At 38.1% G+C, this 20,162-nt stretch overlaps 1 protein-coding gene and 1 pseudogene across 1 annotated transcript in view; one reads left to right on the top strand and one right to left on the bottom strand.

Moving 5' to 3' along the window:
• Positions 1 to 20,162, top strand: part of STAG1 (stromal antigen 1) — a 499,198-nt gene that overhangs the window by 105,070 nt on the left and 373,966 nt on the right. The gene's annotated exons all lie outside the window — the stretch shown is intronic.
• On the bottom strand, positions 11,873 to 15,891 carry LOC122675396 (annotated as a pseudogene).

Here is a 20,162-nt window from a genome sequence, read left to right as displayed (position 1 = left end):
GCCCTAGGAAACTCAGTCAGGGGATCTGTATCAACCTAGAGGGGTGGGATGGGTAGGGAGATGGGGAGGAGGTTCACGAGGGAGGGGATAGATGTACACCTATGGCTGATTCATGTTGAGGTTTGACAAAACAAAATTCTGTAAAGCAATTATCCTTTAATTAAAAAATAAATTGAAAAAGACTAACAGTGGAGTGACAGACGTAAGGAGCTGAAAGAAATTTGTGGAACTATTGCTTACAAAATAATACATGATCACACACAGACACACACACATAGTATGCAGCAAAAGGTACTCTCAGTGGTATGTACAACATGGTATGAAAGCTTATTATAAGTGTGATTCTTAACCCTGCCTAGATTTCAGGAAGTTGAGAGCTTTCAAATTTGCTTCAGGAGTAGTAGGGCTTTATTGGGGATGAGGTAGTATTGGCACATGCACAGAAGCAGAAGAGAATTGGTTTTGTCGTGAAATAACAAGCACTTTGGAATTAGGAGTAGAGTATTGGGAGAGGAGCAGTGAAAGCTGAGATTGTAGGAGAGTTTTAAGTTTCTTGCTGTTATCTCTTGGTTTTAGAGTTATAAGAACATAAAGTAATGGGAATGTAAAAAGTAAAGGGAAAATGTGACTAGATGTGAAGAAGATAAGAAGGAAGAATTTGGGAAATAGTTTGAGGATGTTTAGTGTGGAACTGCATTTTCCAGGGCCAACATGTAAAGTTTTGGCACGGTTTGGTCAAAACAGAAAAAAATTCGAAGCTCTCTGGACATGACAGGAGTCTTATTTTGGCTTGTCATTTTCCCTTACTGCGAGGACATTTATCTGTGTGGTAGAGTTGTATGTATGTATAAGATCACTTGTGCGGGGCTTTTTCAAACAACTTTCTTCCATTTCTCATATGCTCTGTTCCTCCATCTTATCCCTTAACCCCCTTGCTTGTCCTCCCACCTTCATCTGCCCAACATCTTAATATCACTGCTAAATAAGTCAGTTACTGAGAATACTACTGTCAACTATTTCTGTATTTGCTTTTAAAGAAAATGCTGCTGATTTTGGTTTGTTAACTATCTGAGAATTCTCATGTTCAGTTTTGCAACTACTGCTTTTAAAAATGTATTTACATAATACACATGCATGGACACATACTTTAATTGAACAGATATTTACTAGGTTTCATTCATTAAGAGTATGCTTTCATGTGTGCTAATTCACTTCAGTCATATCTGACTCTCTGTGACCCTGTGGACTATAGCCGCTCCAGGCTCCTCTTTGTCCATGGGGTTCTCCAGGCATGAATAAAGTTGGTTGCTATGCCCTCCTGCAGGGGATCTTCCCGACCCAGGAATCGAACCCACGTCTCCTGCATTGACAGGTGTGTTCTTTACCCCCAGTGCCACCTGGGAATCCCCATTAAGAGCGTGGCAGTGAGCAAAAAGAATAGATATTTGGACCTGCAGAACTTTATGTTTTAATAAACGTCTTTTTGTAGCTTGATCTTAATATTTTTTAAACAGCTACAGGCATTCTTCCAGTTATTTCTCTCAGCAACCATATGAAGCTTTTTCTAGTTTTATTATTCCTGTTTGAGATGTGGGAATCCAAGGCATAGTGAGTTACAGAGTTAGAAAGCTTAAGGCCCAGATGATCTGGATCCAGGGCCCAAATTCTTGAAGCCCTCTACTATATTTCCTTTTGATTTTAAGGCTTTGTTATCTGGAGATGGTAAAAGAAGGGGATACTTTTTTAGAATATTTGAAGAGAAAAAGAGGACTAATGAATGAGTCAGCTTGCTGTTACCAGTGAAATGTCCCATTGAGCACATAATTCAGTTTTGGTGTAAGTTGTCTTGTCTCTTTAATATTTGAGATTTTGAGGATTGATGTTTTCTAAAGTTTATTACTTCTCCATTTCCTGCGTCATAATAGTGCCTTTTCCCTATTTGCATCATCTTGTAGTAGGAATTGCTGTGTAACTTGGACGTTTGAATTCTATTTTGGCATTCTTTTTATTCACTAAAAGAACTAGAAAAATTTTATCATTTGTAGGTTTACTTTTATTTAGAAAAAAGATTGGTACTTTGTTTTCTTGATTGAAATCTACTTAAATTCTTTATAGTATGATGTATACATTTATGTATTGGAAAAATTTTTTTCTCTTAATATCTTTAATTTGCTGTCATGAACATGGGTAACAATCATAATTCTAGTTAAAAGAGTAAATGAGCATAACACTTCTGTGTTGGTACAGAGTAGTACTTCAGATCCCACCTGCAACATGCAGGATCTTTGTTGCGAAAGACGCATGGGCTCTCTAGTTGTGTGAGGGCTCAGTTGCCCTATAGCATGTGGGATCCTAGTTTTCTAACCAGGGATCGAATCCTTGTCCCCTGCATTGCAGGGTGGATTCTTAATCTCTGGATCACTGGGGAAGTCCACAGTTTCAGAAACACCATTTTAATCATTGTTTTGCTTTGCAAATCATGTGCCACCCACTACCATCTACCCACGTGTGTATGTATATACACATTCACTGCTAAGAGATTCTCTAAGACAGCTCAGATAAAATTTTAGGAATGATAAAATAGGGGCCTGAATTAATTAGATTGTATGTCTGCCTGCTCAGTGAATTCCTCTGATTAAAGAACTAGAACTTTGTACTCCACAGGTTACAATTACTGCTTGTAATTGGAAATAAGCTGTGTGTTAGATATGGCTTTTTAACCCTTGTTCTTGAATCAGTTAAGGAGAATTTATAAAACTGGGTGTTATTTAGGCAAGATACAGGCCGGTCATTATATTCTGAATTTTATTTTTCTTCCTCTCATCGTCCTTGGCACAGTGCATGGCAAACAGATAGGGGCACTGTGTATTTAAGTAGATGGGGCATTATGCCTCTGTATCTGTGTGTGTACATGTGCTTAAATCCATGTGAGATCAAATAATTGACCAAAGATATAAATTAACTTTGTGGAAAACTTTAATCGGCTAATGTTATTTACTATTTCTAAGAAAAGACTTTAGTTTTAAGAGCAATTTTAGGATCACAGCAAAATTGAATGGAATATACAGAGACTATCCCATATATTCCTTGTCCCCATGTACATACAGTTTTTTCCACTATCAGCATCCTGTACCCAAGTGGTACATACATGAGTTTAATTGATGAACCTACACTGACATGTCCTTATCACCCTGAGTCCATAGTGGAACATTACTGTTTACTTTTGGTGTTGTATAAACTATGGCTTTTTATAACTATATCATGACATGTGTCCATCATTATAGTATCATGCAAAAAGTTTTACTGCTGTAACAAGCTTCTGTGCTCCACCTGTTATCTCTTCTGCCCTGTAATCCCTGACAACCACTGGTATTTTTAACATCTCATAGTTTTGCCTTGTCAAGAATGCAGTGTAGTTGAAATCATGGAGTATGTAGCAGTTTCAGATTGACTTCAGTTACTAATATGCATATGACTTTCCTCTGTGTCTTTTCATGACTTGGCGTCTCGTTCCTTTTAGTACTGAGTAATATTCCAGATGTTCAAGCTGGTTTTAGAAAAGGCAGAGGAACCAGAGATCAAATTGCCATCATCTGCTGGATCATCGAAGAAGCAAGAGAGTTCCAGAAAAACATCTATTTCTGCTTTACTGACTGTGCCAAAGCCTTTGACTGTGTGGATCATAATAAACTGGAAAATTCTGAAAGAGATGGGAATACCAGACCACCTGAACTGCCTCCTGAGAAACCTATGTGCAGGTCAGGAAGCAACAGTTAAACTGGACATGGAACAAAAGATTGGTTCCAAATAGGAAAAGGAGTACGGAAAGGCTATATATTGTCACCCTGCTTATTTAACTTATATGCAGAGTACATCATGAGAAATGCTGGGCTGGATGAAGCACAAGCTGGAATCAAGATTGCCAGGAGAAATATCAATAACCTCAGATGTGCAGATGACACCACCCTTATGGCAGAAAGTGAAGAAGAACTAAAGAGCCTCTTGACAAAAGTGAAAGAAGAGAGTGAAAAAGTTGGCTTAAAGCTCAACGTTCAGAAAACTAAGATCATGGCATCTGGTCCCATCACTTCATGGGAAATAGATGGGGAAACAGTGGAAACAGTGTCAGACTTTATTCTTTTGGGCTCCAAAATCACTGCAGATGGTGATTGCAGCCATGAAATTAAAACACACTTACTCCTTGGAAGGCAAGTTATGACCAACCTAGATAACATATTAAAAAGTAGAGATATTACTTTGCCAACAAAGGTCCGTCTAGTCAAGGCTATGGTTTTTCCAGTGGTCATGTATGGATGTGAGAGTTGGATTATGAAGAAAACTGAGCGCCGAAGAATTGATGCTTTTGAACTGTGGTGTTGGAGAAGACTCTTGAGAGTCCCTTGGACTGCAAGGAGATCCAACCAGTCCCTCCTAAAGGAGATGAGTCCTGGGTGTTCATTGGAAGGACTGATGCTGAAGCTGAAACTCTGATACTTTGGCCACCTCATGCAAAGAGTTGACTCATTTGAAAAGACCCTAATGCTGGGAGGGATTGGGGGCAGGAGGAGAAGGGGATGACAGAGGATGAAATGGCTGGATGGCATCACCGACTCGATGGACATGAGTTTGAGTAAACTCCGGGAGTTGGTGATGGACAGGGAGGCCTGGCATGTGCTGCGTTTCATGGGGTCGCAAAGAGTAGGACATGACTGAGCAACTGAACTGAACTGAACTGAATATTCCATTGTCTGTATGTACCGCCGTTTATTTATCCATTCACCTCCTGAAGAACATCTTGGTTCCTTCCATGTTTTCACAATTTTGTATAAAACTACTGAACATCTTTATGTAGGTTTATGTGTGGAGATGAGTTTTTACTTCCTGTGGATATATACTTTGGAGTGTGATTGCTGGAACATATGGTAAGGATATATGGAGTTTGTTAGAAACTGCCAGACTGTCATCCAAAGTTGCTGTACCATTTTGCTTTCCTGCCAGCAGTGTATTTCTGTTGTTCCATTTACTTGTCAGCATTTGGTTTTGTCAGTCTTTTGGCTTTTCATCATTCTGAGTGTAGAAGTATCTTACAGTTTTTTAATTTGCAGTTCTCTAATGACATAGGATGTTAGGTATCTTTTCTTATGCTTATATACCAGCTGTGTAGTTTCTTTTGTGAGGTGTTGTTTGAGTCTTATGCCCATATTTTAAGCAGGTTATTTGTTTTCAAATTGAGTTTTAAGACTTCTTTGTATATTTTTGATACTTAAGCTCTTAGACTAAAAATATATTGAAAATATTAAACAGAAATGTCTAGAGAAATATTATTTCCATGTCTGTGACTTGTCTTTTCATTTTCTTGGCAGTCCTTTGCTCAGCAGAAGTTTTTAATTCTAGTAAGTCCAGTTTAACAATCATTTTTCCCTCATAGTTCGTGCCTTTGGTGTTTTATCTAAAAAGTCATCACCATATGACTAAAAAGTCATCACCATACTCAAGGTCATCTGGATTTTCCTGTATGTTATCTTAAGAGTTTTACTTTTGAGTTTATATTTAGTTCTTTGATCCATGTTGAGTTAATTTTTTGAAGCGTATAAGATCTGTTTAGATTCTTCTTTTTCTTCCCACATGGATATCCAATGTTAGCATCACATGTTGAAAAGATGTTTTCTCCATTGTATCACTTTTGTTCAGTTGTCAAAGATCAATTGACTATATTTGGGTGGGTCGACTTCTGGGCTATCTGTGTTATTTTATTAATCTAGTTATCTATTTTTTTGCCACTATCACAGTCTTGATTACTATAGACATATTAAAGCAAATCTTAAATTCAGATATTATAGTCTTCTAATTTTGTTCTTGTTTTTGAATATTGTTTTGGCTATTCTAGATCTTTTGCCCTCCAAATCAACTTTAGCACCAGTTTTCGATATATAGAAATTAACTTGTTATGCAATCAACAGAGAATATGTTGAATCTACGGACAAAGATGGGACTGACATCTTGACAATATTGCGTCTTCCTGTCTGAACCAGAAATAGCTATCTGCTTATTTAGTTCTTGGGCTTCTCAGGTGGTGCAGTGGTACAGAATCCACTTGCCAGTGCAGGAGATTCAGAGGACACAGGTTCCATCCCTGGGTTGGGAAGATCCCCCTAGACTAGGTTATGGTAACATGCTCCAATATTCTTGTCTGAAAAATTTCATGGACAGAGGAACCTGGCAGGCTATAGTCCATGGGATCACAAAGAATCAAGACGCAACTGAGCACATATTTAGTTCTTAGATTTCTTTCATTGGAATTTTGGAGTTTTCCTTGTCTAGATCTTGTCCATATTTTTTTGGATTTATATCCAAATGTTTCTCTTTTTTCAGTGCTGATGTAAATGGTTAGATGGATAGACAACATTCCCGAATCAATAGACATGAATTTGAGCAAACTCTGGTAGATAGTGGAGGACAGAGGAGCCTGGTGTGCTGCAGTCCTTGGGGTCGCAAAGACTCAGACATGACATAGCGACTGAACAATATAAATGGTGTATTAATTTCAAATTTCATTTGTTCATTTTATATATGAAAAATGGCTTTTCAGTTTTTTCAGGTTTTCTGTATAGATCTGCATACAAAGAAAGTTTGATTTCTTCCTTCCCAGGCTGTATACCTTTTATTTTCTTTTCTTATTACTTTAGCTTGAATTTCTAGTACAGTGAGCAAAAGGAGTGGTGTAAAAGATATCTTTGCTTCGATCTTAAGAGGGCTAGTTCTCCCCATTATGTATGTGTTAGGTGTAAGTTCAGGAAGTTCCCATTTATTTTAGTTTAGTGAAAGTTCTTTTAAAAATTATGAATGTGTGTTGGATTTTATAAAATGTTTTTCCTGAATTTATTGATATGACTGTGTGGCTTTACTTCTTTGCCTCTTGTTGTAATGGGTTCCATTACTTGATTTTCAAATTTTAACTAAACATGTGTACCTGGGTTAAAGGACTTTACTGGTGGCTCAGATGGTAAACAATCTGCCTGCAATGAAGGAGACCAGGGTTCTATTCCTAGGTCAGGAAGATTCCTTAGAGAAAAAATAGCAACCCACTCCAGTATTCTTGCCTGGAGAATCCCATGGACAGAAGAGCCTGGAAGACTACAGTTCATGGGGTTCGTTTCTAAGACAAACCATTCAGTATCACAGTAATCCAAGTCTATGCCCGAATCACTGATGCTGAAGAAGCTGAAGTTGAACGGTTCTATAATTACCTAAAAGACCTTTTAGAACTAACACACACACACACACACACACACACACAAAAGTCATTTTCATCATAGGAGACTAGAATGCAAAAGTAGGAAGTCAAAAGATACCTGGAGTAATAGGCAAGTTTGGCTTTGGCATAAAATAAAGTAGGGCAAAGGCTAACAGAGTTTTGCCATGAGAATGCACTGGTTATAGAAACACCCTTTGCGAACAACACAAGAGACGACTCTGCACATGTGCAGCAGCAGATGGTCAGTACCGAAATCAGATTGATTATATTCTTTGCAGCCAAAGACAAAGAAGTTCTATACAGTCAGCAAAAGCAAGACTGGGAGCTGAATGTGGCTCAGATCATGAACACCTTATTAAAAAATTCAGACTTAAATTGAAGAAAGTAGGGAAAACCACTAGACCGTTCAGGTATGACCTAAGTCAAATCCCTTACAATTATACAGTGGAAGTGACAAAGAGATTCATGGAATTAGCTCTGATAGAGTGCCTGAAGAACTGTAAACAGAGTTTTGTGACATTGTTCAGGAGGCAGTGATCAAAACCATCCCCTAAACACGCAAACAGGCAAAATGGTTGCCTGAGGAGTCCTTACAAATACTGAGAAAAGAGGAGAAGCTAAAGGTAAAGGAGAAATGCAAAGATATACCCATCTGAATGCAGAGTTAAAGACTAGCAAGGAGAGGTAAGAAAGCCTGCCTTATTGATCAGTGCAAAAAAATAGAGGAAAACAATAGAATGGGAAAGACTAGAGAGCTCTTAAAGAAAATTATAGAGATACCAGAGCATTTCATCCAAATATGGACATAATAAAGGACAGAAATGGTATGGACCCAACAGAAGCAGAAGATACTAAAAAAAAGGTGACAAGAGTACAAAGAAGAACTATACAAAAAAGATCTTAATGACCCAGATAACCACGATGATGTGATCACTCACCTTGAGCCAGACATCCTGGAGTGTGAAGTCAAGTGGGCCTTAGGAAGCATCACTACAAACAAAGGTAGTGGTGTTGATGGAATTCCAGATGAGCTATTTCAAATCCTGAAAGATGATGCTATGAAAGTGCTGCACTCAGTATGCCAGCAAACTTGGAAAACTCAGCAGTGGCCACAGGAGTGGGAAAGATCAGTTTTTATTCTAATCCGAAAAAGGGGCAGTGCCAAAGAGTGTTCAAACTACTGCACAGTTGCACTCTTTTCACATGATAGCAAAGCTCAAAATTCTCCAAGTGAGGCTTCAATGGTATGTGAACTAAGAACTTCCAGATGTTCAAGCTGGATTTAGAAAAGGCAGAGGAACCAGAGATCAAACTGACATTGGTTGGATCACTGAAAAAGGAGAGTTCCCGAGAAACATCTGGAACATCTGCTTTATTGACTACACCAAAGCCTTAGACTTTGTGGATCACAAGAAACTATGGAAAATTCTTAAAGAGATGGGAATACCAGATCACCTTGCCTGCCTCCTCAGAAACCTGTGTTCGAGTCAAGAATCAATAGTAAGTACTGGACATGGAACAACAGATTGGTTCCAGGTTGGGAAGGGAGTTATTTCAAGGCTGTATGTTGTCACCCTACTTATTTAAGTTACATACAGAGTATCATGTGAAATGCTGGATTGGGTGAAGCACGAACTAGAATCAAGATTGCCAGGATAGATATCAACAATCTCAGATATGCAGATGACACCACCCTTATGGCAGACAGTGAAGAACTAAAGAACCTCTTGATGAAAGTGAAAGAGGAGAGTGAAAAAGTTGGCTAAAACTCAACATTCAGAAAACTAAAATCATGCCATCCGGTTCCATCACTTCATGGCAAATAGGTAGGGAAACCATCTAAGCGGTGGCTACAGCCATGAAATTAAAAGACACTTGCTCCTTGGAAGAAAAGCTGTGGCCAACTTAGACAGCATATTAAAAAGCAGAGACTTTACCAACAGAGGTCCTTCTAGTCAGAGCTGTGGTTTTTTCCAGTAGTCATGTATAGTTGTGAGAGTTGGACCATAAAGAAAGCCAAGTGCCAAAGAATTAATGCTTTTGAACTGTGGTGTTGGGGAAGACTCGTGAGAGTCCCTTGGACTTCAGGGAGGTCAAACCAGTCCATCCTAAAGGAAATCAGTCCTGAATATTCATTGGAAGGACTAATGCTGAAGCTGAAGCTTCAGTATTTGCTACCTGATGTGAAGAACTGACTTATTGGAAAAGACCATGATGCTGGGAAAGATTGAAGGCAGGAGGAGAAGGGCTGACGGAGGATGAGATGGTTGGATGGCATTACCGAATCAACGGGCATGAGTTTGAGGAAGCTCTGAGAGTTGGCGATGGACAGGGAAGCCTGGATTGCTGTAGTTCGTGGGGTTACTCATGACTGAGCAACTGAACTGAACTGTACCTGGGATAAATCTCATTTGCTTGTGGTGCATAATTTTTTAAATACATTTAAAAGTTTTGATTTGCTATTATTTTGTTGAGGGTTTTACATCTGTGTTGACGAGAGATAGTGGTCTGTAATTTTCTTGCAGTGTGTTTGTCTAATTTTGATGTTAGGGTAATACTGTCTCATAAAATGAGGTAGGAAGTATCTCCTCTCCTTTCATCTTCTGGAAGATATGGTAGAGAATTGGTTATAGCTTCTTCCTTAAATGTTTGTTAGAATTTACCAGTGAACCTATCTGGGTTTGGTTCTTTATGTTGTGGCAGGTTTTAAAATATTGATGCAACTTCTTTTATAGATACAGGCCAGTTTATATTGCCTGTTTCTTGTGAGTTTTGGCATATTTTATCTTTCAAAGAATTGGGTCCATTTCATTTCAGTTTCACATCTTGTGAGTATACTCATAGTATTCTGTTGTTACCCTTTTTGTGTTGTCATTTTCTGTAATGATATTCCATTTTTTATTTCTGATATTGTGTCCTTTTTTCTTAGTTAGCCTAGGTGGATGTTTATTGATGTTTATTGATCTTTTCAAAGAACCAGTATTTGGTTTTAGTCACTTCCATCATGTTGTTGATTTACTCTTTTACAAGTTCTTTGACTTTTGCTCTAGTTTTTATTATTTCTTTTCTAATGCTTAGTTTTTATTTACTTTGCTTCCCCACCCCCGTTTCTTAGGTTGGAAGCTTAGACAATTGGTTTTAGATTTTCTTCTTTTCTGCTACATGCAGTCAGTGCTATAAATTCTCTCCAAGCTGCTTTGGCTGCATCCTAAAAATTTTGATGAGTTGTATTTTCATATTCATTCAGTTGAAATGTTTTTAAATTTCTGTTGAGATTTCTCCTTTGACTCGTGCTATTTAGAAGCCTGTTGTTTAATTTCCAGGTGTTTTGTGATTTTTCCAACTATCTATTAATGATTTCTAATTTAATTCCATTTTAGCCTGAGCGCATGGATTGTATGATTTCTGCTTTTTCAGATTTGTTAAAGAATTTTTTATGGTCCAGAATGTTACGCGTTCTGATGAATATTCCATGTGAGCTTGAGAGGAATGTGAATTCTGCTGTTGTTGAATGAAACAGTTTAAAGATGTCAATTAAATCCAGTTGATTGTGTTATAGAGTTCACTTGTGTCTTTATTGATTTTCTGCCTACTTTTTACTATTTTTGTTGCCATTCTTTATCCCCCAGAAGTTTGACAAAATAAGAACAACTCTTTTACATTCTGAGTGTGAGAACTGATGGGAGAAGTGAAAGAGTTAGGAGCCCTGAGAAGAAGTAATCAGCTCAGCTTAGAAGATAACCTTGGGAATGATGAGAAATGTACCTTTAGAGTGAGGTATATATATATATATATATAAAACATATGGCATAATATATAAGAGCATATTATATATGCTCTTTCAGGTGTAGTATCTTTCCAGGTGGCTCAGTGGTAAAGGCTGCCTGCCAGTGCAGGAGATTCTCATTTGATCCCTAGGTCAGGAAGATCCTTGGAGGAGGGCAAGGCAGTTCATTCCAGTATTTTTCCCTGGAAAAAACCCCATGCACAGATGAGCCTCGTGGGCTATAGTTGGGTCGCAAAAAGTTAGACACTACTGAGCATGCATGCATCTTTAAAACCAACATAGTTCAGAAAGAACGGGGAATTTTCTTTATTGAAAGTGAAATTTAGCACAGTGTCTAGCATGTAGCTAGATGCTTTAATGAGTGTTGGATGTTATCAGTAAAGAGAAAAAACAATAGCAAGTTAGTTACAGAGTGATACCAATTTATGGGTGACTACCTATAAAAACGAAATAGAGGACTGTATGACCAATGATGAATTTATAAGATTGCTGGAATGATTGAGAAATGTTTAGAATGGCTTATGAAAAATGTAGTAAGTACAAATGAGTTTTTTTTGATTGCTTAACTGATTTTAATAACATGGTGTAAAGCCCCTACACTTGATATAATTGTTATGCAAAATATATTATGAATGTAGATGAATTCATGAATATAGATTGTCTTCTTTTAAAATATAAAATAAATAACCAAGATGCGAAAATAGGCAAGCTTCCATTAAATAAATGAAAAAATTTTTAAAAGTTTTGCTTTCCATTTCATTTGAAGAAGGGAAATTACCATTTTCAACAATATTCAAGTTTATTAAATTTAAAAAATTTTTATAAAATGTTTAACTTTCATCAGCTTCAAGGCTTATGTTACTCTCAAATTTTGTATGTAACTGACAGAGGATGAGATGGTTGGATGGCATCACTGACTCAATGGACATGGGTTTGGGTAGACTCCGGGAGTTGTTGATGGACAGGGAGGCCTGGCGTGCTGCGGTTCATGGGGTCGCAAAGAGTCGGACATGACTGAGCGACTAAACAGAACTGAACTTTCAAATCTGCTAACACCCACTGAATTGATTCCTCTCTGGACTCTAAGGCATCAGTTTCTTCTTGCAAATTTTTTTTTGGCTTCTTCTAACATTTCTTGTGTTTCTTCTTGAGAGTGACTAATGAAAACATTGCCAGTCTGATAAGGTATCATTAAGCAGTTGTCATCTGCAAGCATGATGTCCTCACAGGCATCTTCTAAATTTTGGAGTTGTTTCTTTTTTACTTCTATTTCCTGCTTCAGCTCTGTGATTCTACTTGTATTCTGTGCAGTTTGTTTATCTTTTGTTGATCTTCAAATGTGACATTGACATCTTCTGCAGCTGCCTTCTTCTTTGGTGGCCACCATCTTGGCAAACAAGAGTTTTAAAGCTATGATTAGAACAGAAATAAGATGAAGGGATGGTAAAATGGTAAGTGAAAGATTGGTATACATCATTTTTATGTACCTTCTCCACCAAGGGAAATTTTTTTAGAGCTGTAGAGAGCCAAATGTATAGGTTTCTAAGACAAGGTTGGTTGTGTTTAATAAAATGAGACTTAATTAAAAATGGGGAATAGAGAATAAGAGTGCACCAGATTATTTACTTAAGTAAAGTACTCATAAAATGAGATTCTCAAAATTTTTCAGATGTCCTGAAACCATCACTAGACTTCTTGTTTTTTGATCCCCAAACCTGGTGTTCATATGTGCTAAGTCGCTTCAGTTGTGTCTGACTCTTTGCAGCTCAACGGACCATAGCCTATCAGGCTGCTCTGTCCAGGCAAGAATACTGGAGTGGGTTGCCTTTGCCCTCCTCCAGGAGATTTTCCTGACTCAAGGATTGAACTCCTATCTCTTAGGTCTCCTGCATTGGCATGCGGGTTCTTTACTACTAGTGCCACCTGGGAAGCCCCTAAGGAAAAAAAAACCTAGCAGTGGACTTTATTTTCTGAGCAAGAATATTAAATGCAGGAAGGTAAGCTGAGTGTTCTGCCTTTTAAAGTTGTATTGCTGTAAAACTAAAACTATAGTAGGTTTAATGCTTGGCTGCTCAGTCGTGTCTGACTCTTGCAACCCCATGGACTGTAGCCCTCCAGGCTCCTCTGTCCATAGGGTTTCCCAGAGAAGAACGCTGAAATGGGTTGCCATTACGTTCTCCAGGGGATCTTCCCCACCCAGGGATTGAATGCAGGTCTCCTACAATGCACACAGATTCTTTAATAGCTGAACTACCAGGGAAGCCCCATACTGTGTTTATGTAAGTTTAAAGTATATATTAAAATGTTTGTCTGATTAAGGAAAACTACACGACAGCATTGTTTATAGTAGTCAGAAACTAGAGACAGGCTAAATTTAACCCAAGGAATGGGTTAAATACACTTATGACACATAAGTATTAACAAATGATGTAGAGTTTCCACAGTGCTTTTTCCAAGTAAAAAATGTAAATTGCATATAAACATGTAAAGCATTCCATATTTGTATTTCTTATTAAACTTGTGTAAGTTTGAATACTTATAGGAATCAGGCATTTTGTTTCTTCTCACTTTTTTCTTTTTCAAAATATTGTAGTTACTCATTTTAGTTCCTTTCTGTTTTGAGAATTATCTCAGTTATTTGAGATATTATTCGAGAATTAAATGAGTTTCTGCAGAAGATGCTGGTTGGATTTAAAAGTTAAGTTGTAATTTGGGTATTACAGAATCCAGCTTGAACATCTGGAATTTCATGGTTCACGTATTGCTGAAGCCTGGCTTGGAGAATTTTGAGCGTCAGTTTACTAGCATGTGAGATGAGTGTAGTTGTGCGGTAGTTTGCACATTCTTTGGCATTGCCTTTCTTTGTGATTGGAATGAAAGCTGACCTTTTCCAGTCCTGTGGCCACTGCTGAGTTTTCCAAATTTGCAGACATATTGAGTGTAGCACTTTCACAACATCATCTTTTAGGATTGGAAAGAGCTCAACTGGAATTCCATCACCTCCACTAGCTTTGTTCATGGTGATGCTTCCTAAGGCCCACTTGACTTCACATTCTAGGATGTCTGGCTCTAGGTGAGTGATCACACCATCGTGATTATCTGGGTTGTGAAGATCTTTTTTGTACAGTTCTTCTGTGTATTCTTGCCACCTCTTCTTAATATCTTCTGCTTCTGTTAGGTCCCTACCATTTCTGTCCTTTATTGAGCCCATCTTTGCATGAAATGTTTCCTTAGTATCTCTAATTTTCTGTAGAGATCTCTCGTCTTTCCCATTCTATTTCTTTGCACTGATTACTGAGGAGGACTTTCTTATCTCTCCTTGCTATTCTTTGGAACTCTGCATTCAACTGGGTGTATCTTTTCTTTTCTCCTTTGCTTTTTGCTTCTCTTCTTTTCACAGCTATTTGTAAGGCCTCCTCAGACAGCCATTTTGCTATTTTTCATTTCTTTTTCTTCGGGATGGTCTTGATTCCTGTCTCCTGTACAATGTCACAAACCTCCGTCCATAGTTCATCAGGCACTCTTGTCTATCAGATCTAGTCCCTTAAATCTGTTTCTCACTTCCTCTGTATAATCATAATGGATTTGATTTAGGTCATACCTGAATGGTCTAGTGGTTTTCCCCACTTTCTTCAATTTGAGTCTGAATTTGGCAATAAGGAGTTCATGATCTGAGCCACAGTCAGCTCCCGGTCTTGTTTTTGCTGACTGTATAGAGCTTCTCCATCTTTGGCTGCAAAGAATATAATCAGTCTGATTTCAGTGTCGAGCATCTGGTGATGTCCATGTGTAGAGTCTTCTCTTGGGCTGTTGGAAGAGGGTGTTTGCTATGACCAGTGTGTAAAACTCTATTAGTAAAACTTGGCAAAACTCTATTAGCCTTTGTCCTGCTTCATTCTGTACTCCCCAAGGCCAAATTTGCCTGTTACTCCAGGTGTTTCTTGACTTCCTAATTTTGCATACCATTCCCATATAATGAAATGGACATCTTTTTTGGGTGTTCATTCTAAAAGGTCTTGTAGGTCTTCATAGAACCGTTCAACTTTAGCTGCTTCAGTTCAGTTCAGTTCAGTTGCTCAGTCGTGTCTGACTCTTTGCAACCCCATGAATCGCAGCACGCCAGGCCTTCCTGTCCATCACCAACTCCCGGAGTTCACTAAAACTCATGTCCATCGAGTCGGTGATGCCATCCAGCCATTTAGCTGCTTAGTCATATATTAATAGTGTCTGGTTACTGAACTGTTTTCATAGGGATTGTGCTATTTTTGCATTCCTTCCAGCTATGTGTGAGTTTTCCAGTTGTTCTGACTTCTTACCAATACTTGAAATGGTCTTTTTAATTTTAGCCATGCTAATATGTATGTAGTAGTATCTCATTTCAATTCTAGTTTCCATTTCCCTAATGGGAAGATCACCTGGAGAAAGAAATGGCAACCCACTCCAGTATTCTTGCCTGGGAAATCCCATGAACAGAGGAGCCCGACGAGCTAAAGGCCATGGGATCACAAAAGAGTTGATACAGCTTAAGAGACTAAAACCACAAAACAATGGTAAAGAGCCTCCCATGGCATATATGTCACCCTTTCATCTTCTTTGTTGAAGTTTCTGTTCAAATCCTTCACCTGTGGGGGGAAAAAAGGAACTGTTTTCTGTCTTACATTTGAGGTTTGAAAATTTTCTTCCTGTAAGTTCTTTTTCAATTACATGATTTGAAAGTTTTTTCTCTTAGTGTATGACTTTTTTAAATCTCTCAAATGTCTTTTATAGAGAAAAAAGATTAAGTCCAGTTAATCTCTTTTTTGTTTCTTTTTATGAATGATACTTTTGGTGTCACCATGTAAGAACTCATTACGTAACCGGAGATGACGGAGATTTTCTCATATTTGTTATATTCCATTTTGTGATTATAGCCGTCCTCGAAACTGCAAAATGGTATTGCATTGTGGTTTTGATGTGCATTTCTCTAATAAGTTGAGCCTCAACTCTTGATGTGCTTATTGGCCAATAATATATCTTCTTTGGAGAAGTGTCTGTTTGAGTCCTCTGACCATTTAAAAAATATATATATTATTTATTTTTGGTTATGGTGGGTCTTTGTTGCTGCAGGCAGCTTTCTGTAGTTGTGGTGAGCTGAAGCTCCTCGTTGTTGTGGCGCGTGGGCTTCTCATTATCCTGGCTTGTCTTGTTGTGGAGCGTGGGCTTCAGATTCACGGGTGTAGTAGTTGCAGCTCACAGGCCCTAGAGCGCAGACTCAGTATCGCGGTGCAGAGGCCTCGTTGCTCCAAGGCTTGTGGGATCTCCAGGACCAGGGGCTGAACCGGGGTCCCCTGCGTTGGCAGGTGGACTGCCAACCACTGAACCTCCAGAGAAGTTCGGGCAATTTCTTCTCAATCGGTTTTTTTTTTTTTTTTTTTTGTCTTATTGGATGGTAAGAAATTACAGTGCCTGAACAGCATGAATTTGAATTATGTGAATCCACTTAAACAAACTTTTTTCAATAAATGCATCCTGTAATACTAAACACAGTCTACAGTTGGTTGAATCTGTATCTGCATAACTGTGGATGTAGAGGGCCATCTGTGAAGTTATATGTGATTTTTCAACTGTATGGGTGGTTGAACCTTGTAAGCTCTGTGTTGTTCAAGGGTCATCTTTGTATTCTGGATACTGGATTCTTATAGGATAAATGATTTGCAGATTTTTTTTACTATCCCTTGGTTGCCTTCTGACTCTGTTGATAAAGTCCTTTGATGCAGAAAAGTTTTTTTTTATTTTGATGAAATCTGTCTTATTTTTTCTTTTGTTGCCTGTGCCTTTGGTGTCACAGCCAAGAAATCATTTCCAAATCTACTGTCATGATGCCTTTGCACTAGTTTTTCTTTAAGGAGTTTTATAATTTTTACACTTAGATGTTTGATCCATTTTCAGTTGATTTTTGTGTATGATGTAAGACCAGGGTTCAGTTTCTTTTTTTTTTTTTTTTCTGTATGTGAATATCTATTTTTCCCAGCACCATTTTTTTGAAAAGACAGTGTTTCCCTTATTTGCATGATCTTGGTTTGCTTGCCAGAATCCATTTGACCAAATACGTGAGGGTTTATTTCTGGAAGCGCTTTTCTTCTGGTTTTTATGTTTGTCTGTATAGCTGTATCACAGTGTTTTGATTACTGTCACTTTGTGGTGAGTTTTGAACTCTAGAAGTGTGAGACTTCCAACTTTGGTCTCTCTTTCCAAGATCATTTTGGCTTTTAAAAGTCCTTTCCATGAGATTCCATAAGAATTTTGGATGAGATTTTCTGTATAAAAGGATTAAAATTTTGATAATTACAGTATTGAATCTGTAGATTGTTTTGAATACCCAGTGACATCCTTATAATATTGTCTTCCCATCTGTGAACAAATCTTTTACCTTGGTTAAATTTCTCTTTAAAATGTTTCATTTATTCTAATGCAACTGTAAATGTAATTTTCTTCCCTTTCATTTTTTTTAATGGTCGCTGTACAAAAACAGTGTTTTGTGGTTGATTTCTTTTATCTTCTAACATTGTTAAACTTATTAGTTCTGAGAAAGAAACAATTCATTTTTGTATGTTATTTTCCACCTACAAGTTTTTTCCAACTTGTTCTGTCACTTAGTTGTCTCCAACTCTTTGCAGCCCCATGGGCTGCAGCCCACCAGGCTTCCCTATCATTCACTATCTCCAGGAGGTTGCTCAGACTCATGTCAGTTGAGTCACTGATGCCATTTTCAACTAGCATTTGGCTATTGTTGATTCTTTAAGATTTTCTATATATAAAGGATTATGTCATCTCTGAATAAAGATAGTTTCACTTCTTTTCCTACTTGGATGTGATATATGTCTCTTTCTTGCATAGTTGCTCTGCTTCAACATACACTAATTTGTTGAAAACCATGGTAAAATGGACATTGTTGACTTCTTGATTTTAGGGGGGATAGCTTTTATTTTAGTCGTTCAACAGAGTGTGAACTTAGTTACGTGTTTTTCGTAAATGCCATTTATTAAGAAAGTTCCATTCAATTTCCTAGTTTTTTTAATGTTTTTATCATGACCGAATGTTTTGGTTCTTCATTGTCCCTTGAGAGTTTGTCAAATGCTTTTTGTCTTAATTTGAGATGATTTTGTGGTTCTTTTTTACTTTTTAATAATGTATCTTATTACATTGATTTTCTAATGTTGAACAACTTTGGCATTCTTGGGTAAACCTCCCTTGCCCATGGTATATATTATGTTTAATATGTAGTTGTATGTTTGCTATTTGAAAATTTTTGCATTTATATTTATAGGAGAAATTGTTCTGTAGGTTTTATTTTGTGGGGGGGTGCTGTCTTTGTCTTTTATACAGAAGAAATGCTGGCTTCATAGATTGAGTTAGGAAATCTTCCTTGTATATTTTTAGGAAGACTTTGAGAATGATCAGTGTTATTTCTTTAAATTGCTTGTAGAATTCACTAGTGTGACCATCTGATTCTGGACTTTTTTGTTGGGAGGTTTTAATAGCTGATTCTCTGAATGTTACAGGTTTGTTCTAATTTTTTTACTTTTCCTTGAGCCATTTAATATAGATTATGCAGTTTATTGGCATACAATTTTTTCCTATTATCTTATAATCTTTTTTATTTCTGTAAGGTTTTTAATTCTAGAAATTTAAGAAAGGTGGAAATTTATAAATAAATAAATATATAAATTTAAAATTCCTTTAATCAGATCCTGTTAGGAAACACTTGCAGGCTCTATAGAAGTAATTCTCAAAGTATGGTTCCCCACCAGCAATGTTAGTATCACCTGGGCACAGTTAGAAATGCGGATTCTTGGAAATTCCCTGGAAGTCCAGTGGTTAGGACTCTCTGTTCTTACTGCCAAGGGCACGGGTTCAATCCCTGGTCAGGGAACAGATGCAGCAAACTACATGGCATGGCTGAAAAAAAAAAAAGAAATGTAGATTCTTGAGCTATACCCCATACCTATTGAATCAGACCCTGGGGATGGGATCCAGCAGTTGTATTCCAACAAGACTTTCAGATAATTCTGATACACACCAAAGTTTGAAAAACCCCAGTGCAGAGCTTTCCTGAATGTTGCTGGTATTCCCTAAATGGAGACATGATCCCTTCAGCCCTCAGGAGCAGAACCCCTAGGAGTATTCAAAACCTCCAAGCCACAGTCTCCAGCATCAGTGGCCTATCCAGGGTTGGGTCTTACTGGTCCCAACTTGTCCTCAAAGGCAGACAGAGAATGAGCATCATATCAGTGTGTCCTGTCCCTCAGATGTTCTACCATCTGCTTGTTTGCTTCAGTCGTCTGAACAAAGGCCATGTAGCTGTGGCAGGAGCTCGTATCTCTTCACCCAGGGCAGCTGCACAGGGCTTAGGAGCCAGGTGGCATGGGGCTCAGACCAGGATGGCAGGGTGGGGCTCCTGTAGGCTCAATGACAGGTAGAGGTCCTGACGTTGAGTCTTCATGTAGGTTGAATTCCTGGCTGAGTTCAGTTCCGTTGAACCCTAAGTTCCATTTAGGGTTCTACACGCTGGCTGCATGATGACAACTTTGATAATGCACACACTTTCATGAAGTTAGAACTTCATTAATTTGAAATACTTGATATGGAAGTGTTCCATTAGAGGGAATTCTCTGGTGGTCCAGTGGTTAGGGTCCCATATTCCCACTGCCAGGGCCATGGGTTTGGTCCCTGGTGAGGGAACTGCAGGTGTCAGAGAGGTTGGAGGCGTGGATCAGCAGTGGCTTGCTGCGGGAACCTGCTTCTCTTCCTGCTTTAATTGACGAGTGTGGTTATTTGCATCTTCTCTCTTTTTTACTTACTGAGTCTGAAAGTTGTCAGTAATGTCAATACGTTAAAAAAAAGTCAAATTTTATCCTTATAAATTCTATTATTTCTCTACTCTTGTTTATTTCTTCTTTTATGTTTATTATTTCATAACTTTTGCTGCCGTTAGGTTTGCTTTGGGCTTCCCAGGTGGCGCTAGAACCTGCCAGTGCAGGTGGCATGAGAGATGCAGGTTGGTGCCTGAGTCAGGAAGATCCTCTGGAGCGGGGCATGGCAACCCACTCCAGTATTCTTGCCTGTAAAATCTCATGGACA

This window comes from Cervus elaphus, chromosome 19 (assembly GCF_910594005.1).
Source record: "Cervus elaphus chromosome 19, mCerEla1.1, whole genome shotgun sequence".
NCBI lineage: Eukaryota > Metazoa > Chordata > Mammalia > Artiodactyla > Cervidae > Cervus > Cervus elaphus.
This window is presented reverse-complemented; position numbering and strand designations above follow the sequence as displayed.